The sequence below is a fragment of the Stomoxys calcitrans genome, chromosome 4, assembly GCF_963082655.1.
Source record: "Stomoxys calcitrans chromosome 4, idStoCalc2.1, whole genome shotgun sequence".
Lineage (NCBI taxonomy): Eukaryota > Metazoa > Arthropoda > Insecta > Diptera > Muscidae > Stomoxys > Stomoxys calcitrans.
In genome coordinates this window covers 127,901,574-127,928,587 of record NC_081555.1, presented here as the reverse complement: position 1 = coordinate 127,928,587, position 27,014 = coordinate 127,901,574, and the positions used below count along the sequence as shown (strand labels likewise).

Sequence of the window (27,014 nt, the reverse complement as noted above, 5' to 3'; positions counted from 1 at the left end):
CTGCTAGGCGAAGTTTTTGGGTGGTGCGTTCCCCTAGTTGCCTGCCGTCAAATTTCGGTATCAGATTCGTTTTATATCCTCCTGTATATCTAAGCTGAGATTTTATCTTTCGAAAAATATGTTATCAACGACGCTTACTTTCAATTATTGTTTGAAAATTTCCATGATGTTTCATTTCGATATTTAAAATTTTAGTTTTTTTCTAGGTTTTAAAATACTGTATTCAACCAGTTGCGAAAAGTCAATATGGAATTATCTTCATCATCAACACATCTTAATGATAGTAATCAACATGAACTTATGGCATTGATACAAAATGGCAAACTGGTAAGTAGAAATGTTGTAATACATTTAAACATAAATGGGATGTTTTTGAAAGTTTTACAGGTCAGCATGTGTTGAAAATTCAGCAAAACCTCGTCATTGTCGTGAGTAAGCCTCTTAATTTTGATTCTTGTTGGACATATTCAGGTAAATGTTAAGGTCATGACTTTTACTAATGTTTGTGAGAAAAATATGCCTACTTTAAGTGGTTTAGTTATTTTATGATATGGTTTCCCTTGAACTGTTTTGTAAACGAATCTTACATGGTGTTGGAGCCAAAGGTGTATGCAAATTATGTTACAAATCAAAAGACTTAAGACATAAACTTTATTACGGAGATAATGTGGGACTCATAAGGTAAGGTTATAGTAAAGTCGAAAAGGATAGTTCAATTTGTTAGAACAATGGCAACAGTTGAAAGGAGCGGAAGTGTTTTCATTTCGCTCCTCGAAGAAAAATATCCGTATCTCGTAAGAGGTTCCTCTTACAACATATTTTAAAGCCTTTCAGAAGTAGGCTCAAAATGGACTCTAAAGACCAAACAGCTGGGTTGGTGGTATCAGACCGAAGCATGTTGTCCGCCCCTCCTATAGATGTGGGTGCCTTGGCACTTGTAGTCGGGAGTAATGCCAGTCGCCAGAACAACATTTAAAGAAGAAACTGATAAACCAGTTCGTCCCTAGCTTTTAAGAAAAGGTGGTGTTTCCGATTCAGATTCAGACAGCGACAGTGTCAATGAAATAATCATCGCAGCCGAATCTAGAGATGAGGATAGCGGGATGACGACAGAAGTGTTTTGCTAAGCTAACAGGAAGACCGAGAAAGTAATACGGGACACGACGAAGGAGACAGAGGAGTATGCAACGGCAGAGGTACTCCTCTGGAAGGGTTAAACCTGCCATTCTAGGTACTTCTACGGAAGCTGGGAGGATAATCAGACCTCCTGAAGAGCAATCAGATCTCAGAAAAATAGCTCCTCGCTTTCAAGTACTCTGGGAAGACCAGGCCAGCCCTACCGCAATACAGACTCCAGACTGTGTCCTGGGGGGTTAGACAAAGTCGGAACAGCAACAAAGGAAATGCTCACTGCCATTGAGTCTTCATGGAGGACTGGTACTTCCAAAAGGATGCCACAGCCATCACGGAAGGGGAAGATGATCAAAAAGAAAGGTAAAGAGCCTCCCTCTTACGCCAAGAGAGATGAGCTGACTTATGCAGTCATCGATATCGGCAGTGCATCCGGTAGAATTCCACTAGTTCATCGGTCCAAGTGGACCATCTGGGAATCCGGGTATCGAACATATGAGCTGCGAGTATAAAGGGGACATCTTAACGCTGCGGAATGTATTGATACTGTCAAAAAGCTCTTTAGGAGTATTCATACTCCCTGGGGCGCAAAGCTTGAACTGGTGAGAAAGATGGACATCCCCCAGCTCACAAAGGCGATGGTCTTCATTTAGGGTGAGGGAGAAAAATTCGCGACGTAGCGCATGATAAAATTCTTAAACAAGCGAAACCAAGATTTGGTCGTAGAGAAATGGGAGGTCTTCCACAGGTAGGAACAGAAGGAAGGAACTCACCTTGTGGTGGGCATAGACGAAGTCTCCGTGACAAGTTTATGCTATAGTCTCCAACAAGTATGTTCCGAATCGGTACATAACCTGATATAACTCCAATAGTATAGAAATTCTTATCCATTATCCTTTGTTTTATAGGCAAACAAAGGATAATGGATGCCGGGCAAAGAACTTGATAAATACGATCCATGGTGGAGGGTATATAAGATTCGGCCCGGCCGAACTTATTACACTTTGCTTGTTTTTTTTTTCATAAAACGACAGATTTAAGTATTCTTTGGGTTTACGTTTAGAACCCTAGGCGGAACTCTACCTTTCGTATTAGTGTTTTTTTACGACAAAACAAATATACCGTAGCGCAGAGGTTAGCATGTCCGCCTATGACACTGAACGCCTGGGTTCGAATATCCTGGCGAGAACATCCGAAACAATTTTAAGGAGTGGTTATCCCATCCTAATGCTGGCGACATTTGTGAGATACCATGCTATGTAAAAACTTGTTTCCAAAGAGGTGTCGCACTGCGGCACGCCGTTCGGACTTGGCTATAAAAAGGAAACCCCTTATCAGAGGGTGCAGATATTAATCCGCCCCATGCCACTATGGACATACACCTAAGCCAGTAACTGGCTTGTTGTGCGCTCTAAAAACTAAAAAGTAAGCTCGAAAAAGAAAATCTAAAGCAGGAATTCCGAGCTACTAACAAAATTCTTAATTGTTTTCCATACCACAACCCTAAGTTGGTTTATGTCTGGTATCGTGTCCGCACCTAAGTACCGCTGTCTGTTAGCCGCGAAAGCCAGGCAATGACATAGGAAATGCTCAAACGTCTCATCATTTTCTCCACATTCCCTACACATGTTATCACTTGTTGCACCGATTTTACATAAGTGAGCTCGTAGTCCTATGTGTTCCGTTACGACACCAAAAGCTATACTGACGTTCTTCTTACTTCCTTTCAGTAATAGCCTCGTCCTCTCGTGATCCCCTAAAACACATATATTTTTGATCGTCTTGGACTTTTAAGTGGATCTAGGCATGTCGGTACCTCAGTGTGTGCGTTTCTCCATCTGTCAAAATCGCGACCGTCGATTATCGGTTACAATGTGGATATAGTGGTCCATGGATTAGACTTTATTAGCACCAAGAAGCCTAAATTCTTGTCCGGTTTGGGTGAAATTTGGTATATGACATAGGATTCAACACCTCCATTAAATCCGGCCCAGATAGGTTTATAAATAGATACAGCCCCATAAAAACCGATCCCAGGATTAGACTCTTTGAGCCCCTAGAGGCCTTAGTTTTTGTCCGAGTTGGCTAAAATTTGGTATGTAATTACGTTACGCCGATATAACCCCGCTCTTCTTGAGCCTCATTTTTTGTCCGATTTGGCTTAAATTTGGTATGTTAAACACGCTTTTATCCTTCACCGAGCGTACCAAATCCCGTCCAGATAGCTCAATAAGTAGGTATACAAAGCTATTCCCTAATTTGTCGTCTTGAGACACCAGAAGCTTCGTTTTTTATCCGAGTTAGATTAAATTTGGAACGTGGAGTACACACCTAATTTCCCCCATAAAAATTTATCCCCCACATGACTTGTTCGGACTATAGAAGTGTATACAAGATTCGGCACGGCCAACATTAAAACCAAAAAACTTGAATAACGACCGTTATTTAATCTACAAGAATCCTGATAAGAATATAAAAATAAATAAATTACTAATGAATTGAGCGATGATTGCCTCCTCACTAATGCTGATGAATTTATGATTATTTTAGGTTTGAAAGACCGATCACATTCGGCTATATATTCGTTATCATTAAGCTAAGATTTAAACAAGGCGGCAATTATTGATAAGAGAGAAGTGCACCATTTATTGCTTAATGGGATGTGCGTGGGTAAAATTTAAAACGAAGCCGCAAAAAAAAAAAAAAAATGAAGAAAAAAAAACATAAAATGTATTATAAAACATTTTTGTGCCTTGTTTCTGGTGAAGTAGATAATTAGAATTCTTATTGAAAAAATATTTATTCGTTCATTGTTTTACCCACCAGCATACGGTGGGGGTATACCAAAGTAGCCCTTCGTTTGTAATACCTCCAAATATTGATATGCGACTCAATAAAATGTATACAGGGTGGCTGATGAATATTGCTACAATGATGAATATTGCTACATTTTTTTTTCGGTGTATGGAATACATTTTTCTTTTATTCATGTTAAATTAAATTATTAAATTAATTATTAAATTATTATTAATTAAATTAATTAATTAATTAATTAAATTAATTATTAAATTATTATTATTAAATAGAAAAAAAGTTATTACATTTTTTTTTGGTAGCGGCTTTCATCAGCCACCCTGTATATTCTTGATCGTCTTGAAATTCTAAGTGAATGTAACCATGTCCGTCCGTCTATACTTCTGTTAAAATCACGATAACAGTCGAACAAATAAAGATATTCCCATGAAATTGTGTGCAGATACTTATTATTGATGTGGGTCAATAGGGACGGGAAATGGGTTATATCGGTTCAGATTTGAATATAGCTCCCATATAAACCGATCTTCCGATTTGACATATTTAGCCCCTAGAAACCGCAATCGTTATCCGATTGGGCTAAAATTTGTTATGAAGTGTTCTGTTACGACGTTCAACAGCTTTGCCAAGTACGGTTGAAATCGGTCTTTAACCTGGCATAGCTCCCATATAACCCGGCTAAACTTTTGCATGTAGTGTTCTGTTATGACTTCCAACAACTGTGCAAAGTACGGTTAAAAACGGTCTATAACCTGATATATCTCCCATATAACCCGATCTCCCGATTGGACATCTTCAGCCCCTGGAAATAAACCGATCTCCCGATTTGACATCTTGAGCCACTGGAAGCCGCAATTTTTGTCCGATTTGGCTTAAATTTTGCATGTAATGTTCTGCTACGACCTCCAGCAACTTTCTCAAGTACGGTCCAAATCGGGCTATAATCGGATATAGCTCCCATATTAACCAATTTCTCGATTATCCTTGTTCGGATCTTAGAAGCTTTAATTTTTGCCTCGTTTGGCAGAAATTTGGTACATAGAGCAAAATTTTGCCATTCAACTAATTTTATGTTTTATCAATCCATGGTGGTGGGTTTCAAAAATTCGACCACACACACATAGCAAATTTTTACTTGTTCTTGTTTAGTTGGATAAGGTAAATATTAGCGAAAGTCCGCTGGAGTAACATTTGGTAAATTTCTGGACCAATGGAACACCAGATTAGGGATCGACCCAAGCCTTTGATGAGAATCGCAACCACGACACTCACGCACACTTCCAACTCAGCCACCGGTGTGCTGTCTAAAGTGCATATTGCACCTAATGTCTCTAAGTATAATTTTGTTTTATTTTTTATATAAAATCGAAAGACTTAAGACACGAACTTTCACGAACATTAGTAAGAAACAAATGCTCACACTATTTGATCATTTTTATACCCTAAACCACCACTGAGGTACAGGTTTAAGGACAAACGCTATTGATTTTGAAAAAAACCCGATCAAGATTTAGATATAACTCCCATATATATCTTTCATCCGATATGGCCTATTAAGGCTGTAGAAGCCACAATTTTAGCCCTTTTTTTATCAAATTCAACATGACGTGATTTGTTTGAACTCCAGCACAATTTCTTCAAAATCGGAGAAGCCACAATTTTTGCTTGACGTTCCAATAAGTGTGTCAAATTTCTTCAAAATCGATCCACATTTATATGTAGCTCCCATATACATTTTTTAAATGATATTTGCCTTTAAAACTGCGGTAGCAAGAATTTGGGATCCATTGTAAAAAATTTTGCTGTTCTATTTGATATTTCAGTATGTATACAAAATTAACGTCCGACAAGATTTAGGCATAGGTTCTATTTATTAAAAGTAGTAGGTAGACTCGGTGGTGTAGGGTATTATATAGTCGGCCGTGCCCGACCTTAGTTTTTCCATACGGGTTTCTTGTTTCATTTGAAGTTTTTAGTATGTAGAATGGGTTATTTAATAGCTCAAGTCCGCTGCAAATACATTTGGCTAATGAGAGACCACATTAGGGACCAACCAAAGTTTTTGGTGAGAATCGAACGTATGATACCCATGCACTCTACCACCTCAGCCACCGAATGATGTACATTTTTGTCATAAAAATTCGTTTTTAAAAAAAGTCAAAAGTTAGTTGAAGTCAACAGCGACAAAAGTTTAAAGAAACAATTTTAAATATAATTTGGGCATATTTGGTCAATAAAATCAAAAGACTTAAGACACGAACCTTCAAGTATATCAATAAGAAATAAATGTCCATAGTTTTTAATAATTTTTTCAAGTACAAAAATAATTCTTATGAAAACATATTTAAAGCATTGTTTTGTAAGATAACAAATGGATCTGAAAAGCCGGTATTTAAAATTCTTGAAAAAAAAATCATTTTTCAAATTTTTAGAAAAATTTTTTGGATCAGAACAAAAGACTTAAGACACGAACACCAATAAAAGCTAAAACTCGTAGTAGTGTAGTGACATAAAATAAATTGGGAATGTAAATGTCGCTGCATAAAATCACTTAAATTTATTCAAATAGATAGTTTTAAAATGTATGAGTACCGTTTTTAAGTCAGAACAAACAAAAGACTTAAGAAACAAACACCAAGAAGTTCTAAAATAAGCCAAAATATTTTGTTTTTGTAAATTTTTTAAAGCATGCTTAAAATTTTTGTATAAATTAATAATTTTTAATTCACATTTGTTATTCAAAAATAGTCTGGGCTATAGCCCAAAGTCATACATATTAATTAAGCTTTGCGAAAATAGTAAATTTTTATTTCTAATTTAAAGACTTATTGGCAAAACGTTTTTTTTTTTTTTTTGTTAACAAAGTTGCCAATAACACTGCTGCAAGGTGTTTTTTCACAATTCTTTTTCATCAAAATAATCCATATTAAGGCGAAGACAACATAACAATTACCAGCACGAACCCATAACAACGTTAAATTGCGTAAAACTGAATAGTGAAGAAAAAAGCCAACAAAAACTTAAATCACTTTATTGGTGTTTAATATGTGAAGAAAAGAAAAAAAAAACGACGTATTGGTTAACTGTTGTTGAGGGGTCTGAAGTTCATTAAACGTCCTTGGCTAAGCTTTTTTTGGAAACGGTTTTTATTTCATGCAAACTGAAGAGCAATGCTGAGTTCTATTCTAGATTTGAAATATAACACATGTTGTAATCAGAATATTCATAAAGAACTGCCATTGATTGGTTTTATCTGTTTTGGCTAGATCAACACAAGTTTTACATTCTTTTTTAGTTTTTTCTTGAATTTCTTAACTAAACATTTTTTTTAGCTATGCAGTTTTTTGGCATGTAAGGTTTACTTTTTTTTTTGGTTACTTTTTTGGCAAAATTCACAAAAATCCAAAAATTTTCGCTTGTTTTGTTTTTGTTTCATTCATATTATACAACAATTGGTAACACATACATTTTTTAGTAGAAACGTCGAAACTTGTTGTTGGCGTTCGAACGGTTTTCGGTGTTTTAGTTCACGTTTTGACCGAGTATCCTCTGTTTTGTAATGGTGGCAAATAAAGGGGTGAAACAAACGACCAAAAAGCAGAAATCTACGTTTGGTTAACAAAAATTTGTTGTTCAACACTGGGGGGACTAGATAGACGCGCTTTAATATCGAGTTGTGTCTATGCTATTGGAGTTGCAATTGATTACTAACGTATTTTTATCACACCACAACAGACTAAAGCTTAAACGCCAGTTTGTCGCAATGAAAACCTCCCCAAAAGCCCCAACAAGCAACAACAAAGTGAGCTAAACCAACACCTTAACTCAGACATTGTTGGCAGCTCACACAATAGAGGTGCCCACCTATACCAACAAATGGCAGTCTCAGAGAGGCCTTCTCTACTGAGTCTATAGGCCATCATTGTACTCGTTTTTAGGGGTTTTGTGACTTGCCGTCATTGTAAGTGTCATGAAAAGGAGGCTTAAATCACACAGACATCAAAAATGTACGCTTGCGCATGGCCATCTACTCTGTGCTCTTTTCTTATAAAAGCCTAGCTCTTTCGAACAATTCTCTTTCATTCGACCAATTCTCTTTCTATCGGTTTGGCCAAAAAAGCTTTTGCCCTCGCTGAAAAACAAAAACGAGCACTTCCACTCGTATTGAAATCGAAAGTATTATCAGCCAGCTATTGAGTGATTCAGGCAAACGGCATCAATCTGGTTTCGCTGACACTGCTGACACCGTTTTTCTCTCGTTTCGTTGTTGTTGTTGTTATATTTGGCTAACAAACAAAAAACAAAAAAAAAAACAATCATCGGCACCTCATAATCTAAACTGGAATTTTGTTTTTATGTCGTTAGGCCAACTACCAACGAAAAAACTTGAATTTTGTGGATTTTTTTTTTACTTCTTTGCCGTCTTTGCCATATACCATCACTTTACCATCATCATCATCACTATGCTCGTGCTGATTTTGTATTTTATTTTTTTTTTATTTCTTGTTTGGTTTGAAGTCAACGAAAAGTCTGTCCCCTTTTACAAGAAAAAAAGGAAAAACATTCCGAAAAAGACCTCAAAATTTATTTGTTGTCAAGCGTGATGTTTTTGTCTATTAACGGTTAAGGCACTTGCAGACAACACACAAAAAACTGGCTGCCTTTTCCGCCTTTTCTTACCCCATGCTATTTGGAAATGTTTGCATTTTTTCCTCTAAGGCAATAAAGTGTGCAAGGCTAAATTGTTGTTTTTTCCCCCCTTTGATGCTGTGATGAATACTTTGTGCATTTTGTCCACCGTTTTAATGGAGTTGGGGGATTTTTATTACTAGAAATTGATAAATCATAAAATTATTTTCCGCATATACAAAAAATGTTCACTTATTGCTGTGCACAACCAGACGATTACTGGCAAAGGTGTATGTCCATAGGGACATGGGGCGGATTGATATCTGCACCCTCTTTTCAACCTAACCTTAGTTGGTTTATGTCTGGTATTGTGCCCCCACCTAAGTCATAGGAAATGCTCCAACGTCTTATCGTCCTTCGTCCTTCTTAAACTGCAAAACTGTTCGTGACTTTACCGTCCTGGTTGTTATAGCCCTTATGGCCACTTTAGCACCACACCACCTCACGCATTCCGTGATCGCCGGGATCTCCGCCTGCAGGACCATATTATGGTCAGGCTGTCTAAAACAGATCTCAGTCTTTGGGTTCTATATGTAGACCCCAGGCCCACTTTGTCCCCTAGCTTTGATCCATTCGTGTAACATGATCTTCCAGATGGCAATACTAGGGCTCCGTTGATCCTAGACTGTGCCGCCGGCAGCAGTGCCACGCACTCGACCTCAAGTGTCGCCTCAGGTAACCGATCGGAAACCTCTTCCCTTCCTTCCAGGTTTCCTATCGTTGCATCGTTTATACCGCGATAGTATTAGCTGCTCCCATCCTCAACTTAGTACATTTGTTTGTAACACCCAGAAGGAAGAGAGCTAGACCCATTGATAAAAATCATTTAGTGAGTCGATTTTGTCATGTCTGTCCGTCTGTCTGTTTGTGTGTCCATCTGTCGCAACGTCTGTCTGACTCCAGCATTTTTTAGACAGGAGACAAAGCCTATTGAAATTGGAAGAAATTGGTTCATGTTTTTATGAATTTAGAGTTTCATATGAACAACGCTTGTTCGATTTAGAATTAGAGGCAGCCGAATAGGCAGAGCGAGGAGAGGGCAGTTTGAAATCGAAGGAGACTAGATCGTCCAAAGTAGAGACCGTCCAGAAGGCCAAATTTGGCAGTGCTTGTACGACGTACTGCCGCTGCATTGCACAACTTGGCGAGCAGCTTCATACACTTTCGACCTTGACATTCCTAGTCCTTGACTAGTCCCAATCAGCATTAGGGCTTTAAACTTCCCACTTGGGAAATCCCGGTTTTCAGCGGTGACTATCCTTCTTGGCCGGCATTTCGTGATATGTTCATAGCCATGTGTGTCAAGAATCCACGACTAAGTCAGGTCTAAAAATTATTCCATCTTAATCAGAGGACGAAGGGTGAGGCCAATGATATAATCAAAAAGGTTCCTCTGACTAATGAAAATTTTCGAATCGCTTGGAATAACCTTTGTTTTCATTACGAGAACAAACGTGTCCTTGTAAATATTCAACTGATGTCGTTGTTTAATCTCCCTACTGTTAATAACGAATGTGGTAGTGACTTGAAAGGCTTGCAAAAGGACATTAACGCCTGCATTTTCCTGCTGCGGCTGTACGAAATAAACGTCGAGACTTGGGATCCTTTTTTCGTTTTCATGTGTTTTAACTGGCTGCCAGATGTCACCCTTATTTTATGGGAGCATTCGCTAACTGACAAAATAGCTATACCTAAATGGTCTGAATTGGATCGTCATCGGACTTTAGAACCGGTGTCGGAAATTCGAAAGAGCGATTCACGTCCGTCTGGTTCTTCGTCAGACCAACCAATCAGACCATATATACGTTCGTCAGACTTAGACTAATATTGCAATAATGTGGAAAAACTGAAATTTTCTGATACAGATTGAAACCATTTTAAGAAAAAACAAGTAAAAGCGTGCTAAGTTCGGCCGGGCCGAATCTTAATTACCCTCCACCATGGATCGCGTTTGCCGAGTTCTTCTCCCGGCATCTCTTCTTAGGCAAAAAAGGATATAAGAAAAGATTTGCTCTGCTATTATTATATTATTATATGTTGGAGACCTATGTAAAATGTCAGCCAATTCGAATAAGAATTGCGCCCTTTGGGGGCTCAAGAAGTAAAATAGAGAGATCGATTTATATGGGAGCTGTATCGGGCTATAGACCGATTCAGATCATAATAAACACGTATGTTGATGGCCATGAGAGGATCCGTAGTACATAATTTAAGGCAAATCGGATAATAATTGCGACCTCAACAGGCTCAAGAAATCAAGATCCCAGATCGGTTTATATGTCAGCTATATCAGGTTATGGACCGATTTGAACCATACTCGGCACAGTTGTTGGATATCATAACAAAACACGTCGTGCAAAATTTCATTCCAATCGGATAAGAATTGCGCCCTCTAGAGGCTCAAGAAGTCAAAGACCAATATGGCAGCTATATCAGGTTATGGACCGTTTTGAACCATACTTGGCACCGCGATGGTATGAGCTGCTTCCATCCTCAACTTAGTACATTTGTTTGTAAAACCCAAAAGGTTTAGAGCTAGACCCATTGATAAAAATCATTTAGTGATCGGATTTTATTGGATATCATAACAAAAAACGTCGTGTAAAATTTCATTCCAATCGGATAAGAATTGCGCACTCTAGAGGCTCAAGAAGTCAAGACCCAAGATCTGTTTATATGGCAGCTATATCAGGTTATGGACCGATTTGAACCATACTCGGCACAGTTATTGGATATCATAACAAAACACGTCGTGCTAAATTTCATTCCAATCGGTTAAGAATTGCGCACTGTAGAGGCTCAAGAAGTCAAGATCCAAGATCGGTTTATATGGCAGCTATATCAAAACATGGACCGATATGGCCCATTTACAATACCAACCGACCTACATTAATAAGAAGTATTTGTGGAAATTTTCAAGCGGCTAGCTTTACTCCTTCGGAAGTAAGCGTGCTTTCGACAGACAGACGGACGGACGGACGGACAGACGGACGGACATGGCTAGATCAACATAAAATGTCGCGACGATCAAGAATATATACACTTTATGGGGTCTCAGATGAATATTTCGAGTAGTTACAAACAGAATGACGAAATTAGTATACCCCCCATCTTATGGTGGAGGGTATAAAAAAGGAATGTGGATGTCCTATTTAAATTGTGCAGACAAAAGTTAATTTTGTCCGATCCTCAAATGACCCTTTTCGGGTAAAGATTATTTCAAAATCGACATTTTTTAGTAAATTTTCTGTAGAGTTTGTAGCCTCCTCCTTGTAGCCTTGTTTGGTGCCAAAGATTTTTTTAGTGTGTTTAGGGGACATATGAAGTGAAAACAAGTAAAAAGGCGTTAAGTTCGGCCGGGCCGAACTTTGGATACCCACCACCTCGGTTATATATGTAAACCACCTTTCATCAAAATTCGGTGAAAATTTCATACCTTATACTCATATACCTCATACCGATCTGAACTATATACGACACGGATATCGAAAAGCCGAACATAAGTCACTGTGTCAAATTTCAGTGAAATCGGATTATAAATGCGCCTTTTATGGGGCCAAGACTTTAAATCGAGATATCGGTCTACATGGCAGCTATATCCAAATGTGGACCGATTTGGGCCAAGTTGCATAAACATGTCGAAGAGCCTAACACTAAGCACTGTCCCAAATTTCGGCGAAATCGGACAATAAATGCCTCTTTTATGGGCCCTAAACCTTAAATCCAGAGATCGGTCTATATGGCAGCTATATTCAAATCTGGACCGATCTGGGCAAAATTTAAGAAGGATGTCGAAGAACCTAACCAAACTCACTGTCTCAAATTTCAGCGACATCGGACAAAAAATGCGTCTTTTATGGCCCCAAAACCTAAAACCTAGATATCGGTCTATATGGCAGCTATATCCAAATCTGAACCGATCTGTGTGATATTGCAGAAGTATGTCAAGGGGCTTAACTTAACTCACTGTCCCAAATTTCGGCGAAATCGGACAATAAATGCCTCTTTTATGGGCCCTAAACCTTAAATCCAGAGATCGGTCTATATGGCAGCTATATCCAAATCTGGGCCGATCTGGACCAAATTAACGAAGGATGTTAATGGGCCTTACACAATTCACTGCCCCGAATTTCATCACAATCGGATAATAAATGTGGCTTTTGTGGGCCTAAGACCCTAAACCGGAGGATCGGTCTATATGGCAGCTATATCCAAATCTGAACCGATCTGGACCAAATTAAAGAAACATATCAAAGGGCCTAAGACAACTCACTGTCCCAAATTTTAGCGAAATTGGACCATAAATGTGGATTTTATGGGCCATAGACCCTAAATCGGAGGATCGGTCTATATGGCAGCTATATCCAAATCTGGACCGATCTGAGCCAAATTGACAAAGGATGTCGAAGGGCCTAACACAACTCACTGTCCCAAATTTCAACAAAATCGGATAATAAATGTGGCTTTTATGGGCCTAAGATCCTAAATCGGCGGATCGGTCTATATGGGGGCTATATCAAGATATAGTCCGATATAGCCCATCTTCGAACTTAACCTGCTTATGGACAAAAAAATAACCTGTGCAAAATTTCAGCTCAATATCTCTATTTTTAAAGACTGTAGCGTGATTTCAACAGACAGACGGACAGACGGACAGACGGACAGACGGACGGACATGGCTAGATCGTCTTAGATTTTTACGCTGATCTAGAATATATATACTTTATAGGGTCGGAAATGGATATTTCGATGTGTTGCAAACGGAATGACAAAATGAATATACCCCCATCCTTCGGTGGTGGGTATAACAACTAAAAGCGTGATAATTTCGGCCGGCCCGATCCTTGGGAACCCATCACCATGGATTCTGATGAAAATTTATACAAAATGAATTAAGTTGAAGGGCGCAATTTTATTCTACATACCAAAATCCTCTCAAACCACCATCCAGGAACCGAACAAGAATGATCGAGAGACAGGCTTACATGGGGGCTATATTAGGTTATAGACTCATTTGGACCGTATTTGGCACAGTTGTTGGAAGCCGTAACAGAACACCGCATAAAAATTTTCAGCCAAATCCGACAAAAACTGCGTCTTGTAAGAGCTCAAGAAGTCAAATCAGGTGATCGGTTTATATGGGAGCTATATCTGGATATAGACCACTTCGCACCGTACTGGGAAGAGATGTTGCGAGCTCTAACAGAATACTACACGCAAAATTTCAGCCAAATCGGACAAAAATTGCAGTTTCTAGGGGCTCTAGATGTCAAATCGGGAGATGGGTTTATATGGGACCTATATCAGGTTGTAAACCGATTTGAACCGTACTTGGCACAGATATTGCAAGTCATAACAGAACACTATATTCAAAATTTCAGCCATTCGGACAAAAAAGCGTGTACGGGCTAAAGAAGTCAAATCGGGAGATCGGTTTATATGGGAGCTATATCAGGTTATAAACCGATTCGGACCGTACTTGGCACAGTTATTGGAAGTCTTAACAGAATACTACATGCGCAATTTCAGCCACTATATGCAAAATTTCAGCCAAATCGGACAAAAATTGCGGCGTGTAAGGGCTCAAGAAGTCAAATCAGGGGATCGGTTTATATGGGAGCTATATCTAAATCTGAACCGATTTGGCCCATTTGCAATCCCAACAACCTACATTTATATAATCTGTATAACATTCCAAGCAGCTAGTTTTACGCGTTCGACCGCTATCGTAATTTCGGCAGGACATGGCTAAATCGACTCAGAATGTCCAGGCGATCAAAAATGTATATTCTTTATGAGGTCTTAGATGAATATTTCAAAATGTTTCAAACGGAATGACCACATTAGTATACCCCCATCCTATGGTGGTAGGTATAAAAACGTTAGCCCGAATAGGGAATCTGGACTTTGCATTTTAAGTGCATCATTTTTGCAATTGAATTGCAACGGTCTCCGTGGCAAGATCGTTCAGATTGTGGATTTTATGAGCCGAAATATCATATTGGTTGCAGCGATATAGGAGACTAACCTGACCAACACCTGCAGCTTGCACAGTTGTTACGGATACAATGTGCTACGAATGGAAGTGGGGAATTGGCCTTCGTGATACTCCATTCCGTGCAATATAGACCCATCTCGCCTGCGCCTGGCGCTAGTGGCCCCTAAATGGAGTGCATGGGATAGCAGTCAGATCCGGTACTGCCTAGATAGAGCTATACAAGGTATACATACCGCCGGTTGGTGGCTGCATCCCAATTAACGGCCAGGTTTGCAATCCCGACATAAGTGGACTATCTGGCCATAATCGTCAGGTTCTAGGAGACTTTAATGCGCATCAAGTTCCAAGATATTCTCCCCTAGGAAACGACCAGCGGGGCAAAGATTTGGCAGAGTAGATTGAAGACTATACACTAACCCCAGAATCAGCGAGCTGAATCTGGAAATTAATAAGGTAGTCAACGAACATGGAGACCATCGTAGCGCAGAGTTTAGCATCTCCGCCTATGACGCGTAACGCCTGGGAGAACATCAGAAAAAAAATGTTAAGGGATGGTTTTCCCCTTCTAATGCTGGCAACATATGTGAGGTACTATGCCATGTAAAAACTTCCCCCCAAAGAGGTGTCGCCGTTCGGACTCGGCTATAAAAAGGATGCCCCTTATCATTGAGCTTAAACTTGAATCGGATAGCACTCATTGATATGTGGGAAGTTTGCCCCTGTTCCTAAATGGATGGTTCATGGTCAAATTTGCATTTGCAGTCAGCGAACATAAGTCAACATAAGTGGCTGGAACACTAGGAGCAATGTAACTTAGGTACTGGTGTTGGCAAACTGTGGTCTACTGTTAAGTCACCCTTGGGACGACAAGACCTTAGTCACTTTTGACGACGTAACTGTGACCGATCCGAAAAGGTGCGTCAGGTTGTTCAGCCGGCAATTTATTTTGGATCCCAAGAGTGACAGTGCTAGGAGGAGAGCCATTTGTCGTATCCGTGTTCTTCGAGCCGAAGAACAGCCATCATAATCTACCGTGGACGAAGTTACGAATGTCATCCGTGGCGCCCAAGTCTACCAAGTCGTTGGACCTCGACAAAATCTCTAGAATGATGCTAAAGTATATGGGTCTGCCTGGAGTCGAGTCCTCAACCTTAAACTCTTATAGTACCCGATGCCCGGAAGATGAACGGAGTGATCCCGCTACTGAATCCTGGAAACGACTCGAGTTTGGGGGAGTCGTATAGACCAATTTCCCTACTCTAACCAGCAGTCAAGGCGCTTAATGGAATACGCTTCTCGAGCCTTGTTGTTAAATTTCCCATCCGTAGATGACATCTGCAATAGGTTAAACATATACCTCAACGAACTTGCCTCTTATTTTGCTGCAAGAAATTTGAAGATATCTGCCACCACATTGTTTAGTGAACAATGTATACAATACACGCATGAGGTGCGTAGGGAGCTGAAAGTGATGGTCGACGGAGTGACAAGTCCGACCATCAATGTCCCAAAATACTTGGTGTCGTATTCGATAGCTCTTACAAATTCTCCTCACATGCCGCCGCAGCAATTTGCGATAAAGCCAAAAGTAGAAACAAGGTCCTCAAGTCACTTGTCGGCAGCACTTGGGGTGCTGGCAAAGAAACTTTGTTGACAAAGCACTTAGCCGGTTTTTTGGTAATTTATGCAATGGTCTCTTCAGCTATGTGACACGCCGTGGAATAATATACAGATCTGCCAGAATCGGGGCTGCGAAGTCGAGCTTATTTGGCCGGAAGTCGGAGTCGGACTATTGAGCTGGATTCGGAGTTTGGTTTGGAGTTGAGCAAGCTAGCTCCAACTCCGAACCACTCTCCGACTCCGGCTTAACACGCCGACTCCGACCCGGAATCGCAGCCGAGTGCTACACTCCGCAGCCCTGGCCAGAATGCCGCCCTTTAAACTGCGACGAGCTGTCTTCTCAGTTCTCATGTGGACCATCTCCATTGGGAGACAAAAACCCTACCCGTGCGAAGGCATAACTACAGCAATACCTTTTGGGCTGTTATCGCAGGGACCATCCAAATCATCATCTTGGATACGTAATCGTCGTCCTGAAGCCTTAGCGTAGATCTACATGGTCTAGCCAGTATGCCGCCCTTTGAGCTGCGACGGGCTGTCTACTCAGTTCTCCTGTGGACCATCTCCATCAGGAGACAAAGATCCTACCCGTGCGAAGAAATAACTACAGCAATACCATCTGGGCTGTTATCGCAGGGACCATCCTAATCATCATCTTGGATATGTATTCGCCGCCCTGAAGCCTTAGCGTAGATCTACATGATCTAGAGCGTGAGGGGCAGCGCTACATGAGAGAACCTGTAGATCAAGGGGCGTATCAAGCGGCCCTAGATAACATTCATGCAGACACGGTACCTTCTGGGCTGTTATCGCAGTGACCATCCAAATCATCATCTTGTGGAAAGGTATTTACCGCCCAGAAACCTTAAGGTAGATCTACATGATCTAGAGCGTGAGGTGCAGCGCTTCATGAGAGAGCCTCTAGATCAAGCGGCCCTAGATAACATTCATGCAGACGCGGTAGCAGATGCGGTGAATAGCTATGGTTCTTGGAGAACGACTGCCTCCCATTGCACCTGAAGAAATGGACCTTTCCCGTCATACCAGAGTAGTTTTGGCTTAATTACGATCCGTTAGATGCAGTCACCTCAATTCCTATAGAGTAGGGTTGATGCCAACGTGTATGTCCCGATTGTGACCAGGGACCACACTACACACATCACCTATTTAACTGCTCAGCCAGACCCACTTGTCTCAGACCCAGATCACTCTGCACAAACCCCATCTTAATCGCAGAGTTCTTGGATCTGGGCACTCAACAGGATCAAGCAGACGAAAGATATAACGCAACCCACTGCTACAACAACAACAACAGGGGTGGTGTATGGTACAAATGTTTTTTGTGTGCTCAAAATCATGTTTGAAAATTTTAATCCATTTTATTGCCTGCGACATTTTGGTCTTAGTCCTTTAATATGTATCAGGAAGACTTTGATTGCCTATGTGTTTGGCCACTACATCTCCACTGTTTTTTATCGGATTGGTGAGATCTATGCTTCTGCATTTTATCACACCACAACTTGTCGTTGTTAGTTGCTGGAGATTGTATCAAGCTTCATTGTTGCCAATTCGCCGGTGTATGCAAAATATTTGTGCCTTGCATAAGTCTTTTTTTTTATATCTTCGAAATTGCAAAAGTAGCAAAAGTCGTTAAATAAAATGTAAAATCATCCCACTTGCGGCAAAAATACATAATAGCAAGTCGTGCCATTGTATGAATGCATTACCACAACAGTTGCACATTTTGTATTGTATTGTATCGTATTTATATAAAAATTATAAGTTTTTTTATATTTGCTTTAAAAATATATTTTAATTTTTCTCTCAAACAACAATGCTTATATAGAGAATTTAATTTTTGGTTTTGGTAGTGGTTATCATTAGAAAACAAAAAAAAATAAAGAAACTTGTCGTCACTGAGTCAACATGAAAATGTAAACAAAAGACTTAAGACACAAACTTAATGGATTTTAAATTGAACTCAAAATCGGCAAAAGTCATTGCATGCATTTTTGGCAAATTTTTATATGTGTTAATGGATTTCCTCATAATATGCATAACTGTTTTATTGCGAATGGACAGGGGAAAAAAACATTTTTATATACAACTAGCTGACCCGGGCCCGCTTTGCTGCACCTTCCTTTACTTTATATGGAACAAAAGTTCCCTTGAAATATTTATTTTCGACAATTAAAGAACTTTTAGTGAAATACCATGCTACGGAAATAATATATCGCTTGACAAACAGTGTAACAATATAAGTGCCTTTATCTGAATCCCATATTTATTGGTCTACGATTTTAAGTTTAGATGTAAGGTATACTCCATTCTTAAATTACTTTATTTCAGCCCGATATTCTCATGCTATCTGATTTAGGGGTGTCTTCGGGGGTAAGGTGGTCCCCCAGACACTTGGCCCTGAAAAATATCAGCATCGTGCTCTTCTTTCAAATGCCATTTATATAAACCCCATATTGCCAGTGGTTTAGGAGCGTCCCCCAAACAAATGGACACAAAACAGGTTATCAAATTCGTTTTCTAAAATCTCAAATACCTTTCATTGGAGCCACATATTGGCATGGTCGAAAAATATTTACCCTTTGGGGGAATTTTGGGGAAGGGGTGATGCCCTTTGGATATCAAATTCGTATTCTACTCCCAAATACCTTTATTTGAGCCCCATATTGCGATGGTCACAAAAAAATTGCTATTTGTGGGTTATTTTGGGAAAGGGCTAGACCCCCAGAAAATTGGTCCCGAAAATGGGTATCAATTCTTGCTCTACCCCCCAAAACCTTTCATTTAAGCTCCACATTGACATGATCGGTAAATATGCCCGATATAGGGGTGTTTTGGTGAACCCGGAACACTAAGCCCGTAGAATATATATCACCAACGTCTTCTATTCCGATATATCTATATATTGGGTTGCCCAAAAAGTAATTGCGGATTTTTCATGTAGTCGGCGTTGACAAATTTTTTCACAGCTTGTGACTCTGTAATTGCATTCTTTCTTCTGTCTGTTATCAGCTGTTACTTTTAGCTTGCTTTAGAAAAAAAGTGTAAAAAAAGTATATATGATTAAAGTTAATTCTAAGTTTTATTAAAAATGCATTTACTTTCTGTTAAAAAATCCGCAATTACTTTTTTGGCAACCCAATATAATTTATTTGAACCCCATATTGCCATTGGCCTCAAAATTGGATTTCACATTCGTTTTCCAATCTCTTTAAACTCATTATTGCAAAAGTCAGCAAATATGTCCGGTTTGGGGTATTGGCCCTTAAAACTCTCTCTCTTTAAGGCCCAAATTATCTTGGTGACCAAATACGCCCTATTTGGGGATTGTTATGGTGGTGGGACGTCCGCTAGACAGTTGGCCCCTAATGTTGATATCAGATACGTGGTCTACTCCCACATACCTTTAATTTGAGCCCCATATTTCCGTAGTCAGCAAACATGACCGGCTTGGGGGGTGTTTTGGGGGATGGGCGGTCACTCAGTGAGTTGGCCTTGAAAATATATATCAGATTCGTGTTCAACTTTAAAAACCCTCTTATTTGAGCCTCATTATGCAATAGTCAGAAATACTTACTATTGGGGTGGTGTTATGGGGGTGGCATGGCCCCGTAGACACTTTTCCCCAATATTGATATCAAATTCGTGCTTTACTCCCAAAGACCTTTCATTTGAGCCCCATATTGCTATGGTCGTAAATTTGTCCCCTTTGGAGGATGTTTTTGGAAAGAGAGGCGACCCCCCAAACACTTGCTCCCATATTTGGATATCAGATTCTAATTCTACACTCAAATACCTTTTATTTAAGCCCCATATTCCCATGGTCAGTAAATAAGTCCTGTTGGGGGGATGTTTTAGGGAAGGGGTGCATGCCCCCAGAAACGTGGTCCCACATTTGGATATCAGATTCGTATTCTACTCGTAAACACTTTTCGATCGGTAAATATGTCCGATTTAGGGGTGTTTTGGGGGTTGGGTGATGTTGTGGGGGTGGGCTGGTCCATTGACACTTTTTTTCCCGAATATTGATATCAGATTTGTACTTTGCTCCCAAAGACCTTTCATTTGAGCCCCATGTGGCTATGGTCGTAAATGTGTCCCCTTTGGGGGAGGTTTTTGGGGAGAGACGGCCCCCCAAACACTTGGTCTCATATTTGGATATCAGATTCTAATTCTGCACTCAAATGCTTTTATTTAAGCCCCATATTCCCATGGTAAGTAAATAGGTCCTGTTTGGGGGGTGTTTTGGGGAAGGGGTGGACCCCCAGAAACGTCGTCCCACATTTGAATATCAGATTCGTATTCTACTCGCATATACCTTTCATTTGAGTCCCATATTGCCATGGTCGGTAAATATGTCCGATTTAGGGGTGTTTTGGGGGTTGGGGTGGTCCCCCTAGCACTTGGTTCGACAATTGGATATCAGATACGTTTTCTTATCCTAAATACCTTTCATTTGAGTCCTATATTGTCGTTATTGGTCTAAATATATGTTTGGTAGGTATTAGGGTGGGGCCGCCCCCCTAGGTACCCCATCCGAAATTTGAATACCAAATTTTTATTTTTAGGGTACTATATGAGAGCACACAAAATTTCGTTTAAATCGCAACACCCATCTCCTAGAACTGGAGTTTCTGAAAATTAGGGTAAGGGGGAGGGTCCCTCAGATATCAAAAAATGTAGTACCCTATTTTCACCACGGGGTCATTATGCACCATCTGTGAAATTTTCAAGAAAATCGGTTCAGCCGTTTCTGAGTCTATAAGGAACACACAAACATACAAACAAACAACAAACAAACAAACAACAAACAAACAGCTTAATATCTCAAATTTTGACGGCTGTAGCATGATTACAACAAACGGACAGACACACGGACTTCTTAAGATCGTCTTAGAATTTTACGATGATCAAAAATGTAGGGTTGCAAATGCATATTGCCATGTGTTGCAAACGGAATGACTAAACGAATATATCTCCTACCCTATGGTGGTGGGTTCATACCCAAACACCTGATTGGCTCTGAAACATGTGCACAATACAATTTTATTTCATGTTGCTGCTTATGTATGTTAATACTTCTTAAAATTCTTGGAAATGAAACTGACAGCTGTCTTGTTAATAATAGAGCTTTATATTCAAACATTGTTAAGCATTTTATATAAGCAATTGTGGTTTTCCTATAGAATAAAAATTTTATACTGCTTATATTTGAAAACCCATGTGTATACATATATGAAAATCCCATATGCCAGGTGTGTTCACATGAAACGGAAATGTCAGGAGCCTTACATACTTACTTAAGCGTGGCCAAGCCAACAATACCAACGACGAGTAATACTTAAACTAGTTGATGATGTGCAGGATTGCATTGTATATATAGAACAATCGTTCTCGGGCCATCGTTATATTTGGTTTAAAATAGCACAGACAGCGCCGTATCCGGTAAGCTTCCCCAATATGGTGAAAACGAAATGGACAAAATTCAGAAGACTACTCAGAGGAAGACCTGGGCAAGGTATTTGGTATTGCTAAGGCATAGAAGAGATTTAAGACTGCAATAGTGGAGTCTTTCGAAGACAGTTGTCTGCTTCGAGGATGAAAATCAGCCCACGAATAACCCTGGATGACTAGCGAGATGCCCAGTTTTGGGACTTTATTATAGAACACATTGTTATAGACTGGCACTTAATACAATAGGAACAGGTCGATAGCATTAATTACCTCGCCAAAATGAAGAATTTTTTCTCTAAATCCATTTACAAACTGAGACGTTGGTAGAGGGATGTTTACCAAATCGAATAATCTTGGAAATAATGCTAGAACTTTTGAACGAATAGAGATATGTACACGAAATTCAATATAGTCAATGTTGAGGTGTTTTCTTATAAGTATGCAAAATTTTGGAACCCTAGTGGGTTGAGAGCTTAATCCATCAGACTTGAAAATTGCTCACCTCAAGCATGTCAAATTTTGAATTGTTTGCCAAGCAGTCATAGGGGCTGACCCACTTGATTCCTTTTTTCAATTTCTATACGCACAACCATAGGCTTGGGGTATATTAATCTAGTCATTCCGTTTGTAATACAATACCTCGAAATATTCGTCTAAGATCCCATAAAGTACATAAATACCTGATAGTCTGAATCAATCTAGCCATGTCCGTCCGTCAAAATCAAGATAGAGGTCGAACGCGTAAAACTAGATGCTTGACATTTTGCACAGATACTTAATATCGATGTAGATCGTCGGGGATTGCAAATGGGCCAGATATAGCAAATGGATTTCGTTATAGCTCCCATATAAACCGATCTCCAGATTTGACTTTTTTAGCCCCTGGAATCCGCAATTTTCATCCGATTTGGCTGAAATTTTGCATGTAGTGTTCCATTATGACTTACAACAACTGTGACTGCAACGGTTCAAATCGGTCAATAACATGATATAGCTCCGATATAAATCGATCTCTCGATTTCACTTCTGGATTCTCGGAAAGCCGAAATTTTTGTCCCATTTGGCTAAAATTGTTCATGCAGTGTTCTGTTATGACTTCCAATAACTGTGCCAAGTACGATCTAAATCGGCCTATTATCTAAGATAGCTCCCATATAGTCCGCTCTTTTACGGGTTTTTATTTGTTCTTGTTTAGTTTGAAGTTCTAAGTATACAGAATAAGGTAAATAATAGGGGAAGTCCGCTGGAGTTACATTTGGTAAATTTCTGGACCAATGAAACACCACATTAGGGATCGACCCAAGTCTTTGATGAGACTCGAACCCACGACATTTAAGCACGCTACCAACTTAGCCACCGGTGTGCTTATTTTTTATATAAAATCGAAAGACTTAAGACGCGAAATTTCACGAACATTAGTGAGAAACTAATGCTCACATTATTTGATAATTTTTAAATCCTAAACCACCACTGTGGTACAGGTGTAAGGACAAACGCTATTGATTTTGAAAAAAATTTATCAAGATTTAGATATACCTCCCATATATATATTTCATCCGATATGGCCCAGATCTGAACCGATATGGCCCAGATCTGAACCGATATGGCCCATTTGCAATTCAAACCGACCTACACTAAGAAGGAGTAATTGTGCAAAATTCAAGCGGCTAGCTTTACTCCTTCGAAAGTTTGAGTGCTTTCGACAGACAGACAGACGGACGGATTTGGCTAGTTCGACTTCAAATGCCATGACGATCAAGAATATATATACTTTATGGGGTCTTAGGCTAATATTTCGAGGAGTTACAAACAGAATGACGAAACAAGTATACCCCCATCCTATGGTGGAGGGTATAAAAGCGTTTTAATACCCACCACCGAAGTAAGTCGTATATAAATTTCGTTATTCCGTTTGCAATACATCGATACATCCATTTTCGAGCCTACAAAGTACATGTATTCTGATCGGCGTAAAATTTAAAGATATTGAGCTGAAATTTTGCAAAGATAATTTTTTTTTGTAATAGGCAGGTTAAGTTCGAAGATGGGCTATATCGGACTATATCTTGATATAGCCCCCAAATACTCCGATCTCTCCATTAGCCTTCTTGATCTCATCAAAGACGTATTTTTAATCCGATTTCGTTTAAATTTGGAAAATTGGGTTGTATTTGACTTCTTGACAACCAGATCAGACCATATTTGGATAAATTCAAATCGGACCATAATTAGATACATCTGCCTATAGAGCGAACTCCCGATTAGGGGATCTTGAGCCAATAAAATGTGCATGATATGACCCGATTTCGATAAAATTTGGATTATTGAGTTTTATAATACTCCTCGATATCCGTGACAGGTATGGTCTAGATCGGACAATATTCAGTTATAGCTGTTATATAGACCAATCTACCAATTTGAATTCTTAAGCCCTTGGCAGCCGCAATTGATATCTGATTTGACTGAAATTTTGCACAGTGTTTCGTTCGTTAAGACTCCTTGCCAACTACAGTTCAAATCAGTCTATAACCGGAGGTAGCTCCCATAAAAACCTATCTCCCGATTTGACGTGTTCAGAAATGGCTGAAATTTTGCTCGTAGTATTTTATTATGACTTCCAACATCTATGGTAAGTACTATCTAAATCGGTCAATAACCTGAGGAAGCTCCCATCTGAACCGATCTCTAGATTAGCTTTCTGAAACGATCTCCCGATTAGCTTTAATTTTATTTGTGGTTTTGCAGAAAGTTCATCTGAACAAATTTTAAACAGAATCCATGGTAGTGGGTTTCCAAGATTCGGCCCGGCCGAATTTAGCACGTTTTAACTTGTTTTAATTAATGATAGTTCATTAGCTTAGTAAAACGAAACTTTTTCAATAAATCAAACAATACAATGAGAAACATAAACTTGTATAAGATAGCTTTAATTTTTTTTCTTCAATTCCTTTGTTAGTTTTTTATGTGTTTTTCTTTCATAACCACAATCTGCACACAGTTTTACTTGTTACATCCCTAGCAATTAGAAAATGGTACTACAGTTATTTGAGAACAAAAAACCAAAATAAAGCAATGCTTAGTTCGGCCGGGCTGAATCTAGGGAACCAACCACCATGGATTCGGCTAAAAATTTATAAAAATGTATTTATTTATGTTAGGGTTCTAGAAGCCAATTCGGGAGATCGGTTTAAAATTGTATGGCATTTCTTTTGCATGGCCACCACGGGCACGCTTGCAGAAGTCAAGACGCTGAATCCAATATTCGATGGTTTCCAAGCATAAATCGACAATTTTGCGTTCGTACGAAGGTAATTAACCGTCGCTAGCCCCACAAGAAATAGTCTAAAGACGCCAAATCGCACGACCGAGGCGGCTAATCGATTGGACCATTTAATGAGATAACACATTCTCCAAACTTGATTTTCAATAAATTGATTGTGACATTCGCTTTGTGGTTTATGCCGCCTTGCTGTTGGAATCACATGTCCTCCATGTCCATATCCTCCAATTGGGTCCAAAAATATTCTGTTATGATTGAACGATAGCGATTCCCATTCACAGTAACGTCTTGATTATCACAGAAGAAGTACGTCCCAAAGATGCCGCCGGCCCCTAAACCGTAATTTTTTCGTTATGCAATGATGACTCATGGAGTACATTTGGATTGCTGTCTGACCAATAACGCATATTTTGCTAATCGACGAATCCATTCAGCTAGAAATGAGCCTCAAAACGATGAGGCTGTATATTTTAATAATTTCGACTCATTGTTGGCTCGTATATCTTTCCACCATGAAATGGCAAACCTTACTGAAGAGAATTGTCAAAAGAGCAGGAAAAATATGGCGTCTTTTGCTGTCCCTATCGGTCTACCTTTGTAGCGACCCTAAAAAAAAAACCCCGATAGTAAATTCGATACTCGGATTGTTGAGATGACACTTGATGCCGAGCGCGAGGGTCTACTGCCAGCAGCACGGTATTGGAATGAAGAAACTCTGGTATTGCTCATTGCTAGAGAATAGAGTGGGCTTGGGGGTGTACATTGAGAAGCCAGGACTGTGATCTTTTTCCGACTGCCTGACCATAATGTGATCCTGCAGGCGGTGGTATGGTATTAAAGCGAGTACGTCGATTGTGAAAAAAGCGCGATTGGACAGTAAACTGGCTATTTGGGTTATAACAACCAGGACAGTACAGTAGGATGGAACAAAAGGGCAGATAAAAACAATTCCACAGTGTTATTAGATCAGTGGATAATTATTATTAGGAAAGTGTTGATTATTATTAAGAAAGTAAATCGGCTAATGGTTACATCATTTGAGGTTCAAGCAGTGAAACCGTGGTTTTGGGGGGGATTCACACATAAAATATCAGCGTATTTTTGAGGTTTCTTGGCGGTTAAGAAGCCAAATTGAGTGTTAGGATGCCATGCCAGATTTCAGTGGCAAACAATTGTGAATTCTAGATGCGCAAGAAGTCAAACACACACAATTGCTTAATAAAGGGTGATTTTTTGAGGTTAGGATTTTCATGCATTAGTATTTGACAGATCACGTGGGATTTCAGACATGGTGTCAAAGAGAAAGATGCTCAGTATGCTTTGACATTTCATCATGAATAGACTTACTAACGAGCAACGCTTGCAAATCATTGAATTTTATTACCAAAATCAGTGTTCGGTTCGAAATGTGTTCAAATTTTGACAAATTTTGATCAGCGATGAGGCTCATTTCTGGTTGAATGGCTACGTAAATAAGCAAAATTGCCGCATTTGGAGTGAAGAGCAACCAGAAGCCGTTCAAGAACTGCCCATGCATCCCGAAAAATGCACTGTTTGGTGTGGTTTGTACGCTGGTGGAATCATTGGACCGTATTTTTTCAAAGATGCTGTTGGACGCAACGTTACGGTGAATGAACACATTTCGAACCGAACACTGATTTTGGTAATAAAATTCAATGATTTGCAAGCGTTGCTCGTTAGTAAGTCTATTCATGATGAAATGTCAAAGCATACTGAGCATCTTTCTCTTTGACACCATGTCTGAAATCCCACGTGATCTGTCAAATACTAATGCATGAAAATCCTAACCTCAAAAAAATCACCCTTTATAACAGTAATCCACTTACCGAGTCCTTTTTTCTACTCTTCTACAGGGGAAATATTGACGGATGCCACAAAATGAGTAAATATAGGACAAACTCATATTTTTTTGTTATTTTGTCGTAATGTTTAAGGCTTTGTATTACAAAACTAACGTTTGGCTGATTAATTATTAAATTGTTGCTTAAT

At 39.5% G+C, this 27,014-nt stretch overlaps 1 protein-coding gene and 1 long non-coding RNA gene across 3 annotated transcripts in view; one reads left to right on the top strand and one right to left on the bottom strand.

Moving 5' to 3' along the window:
* The window catches only part of LOC106084254 (uncharacterized), a 51,795-nt gene extending 51,323 nt beyond the window's left edge, over window positions 1-472 (top strand). The window contains exons 3-4 of one of the 2 annotated variants that reach the window (XR_009397993.1): window positions 207-327; window positions 380-472. This is a non-coding gene — a long non-coding RNA (uncharacterized LOC106084254). Of the gene's footprint in view, window positions 1-195; window positions 328-379 lie in introns of both variants that reach the window. The other variant, XR_009397992.1, reaches the window with a different exon arrangement.
* The window catches only part of LOC106084253 (uncharacterized), an 83,242-nt gene extending 75,582 nt beyond the window's left edge, over window positions 1-7,660 (bottom strand). The window contains exon 1 of the mRNA XM_013247826.2: window positions 7,412-7,660. The gene's annotated coding sequence lies outside the window, so the exon portion shown is untranslated. The remainder of the gene's footprint in view (window positions 1-7,411) is intronic.
* Between the last annotated feature and the right edge of the window lie 19,354 nt (window positions 7,661-27,014).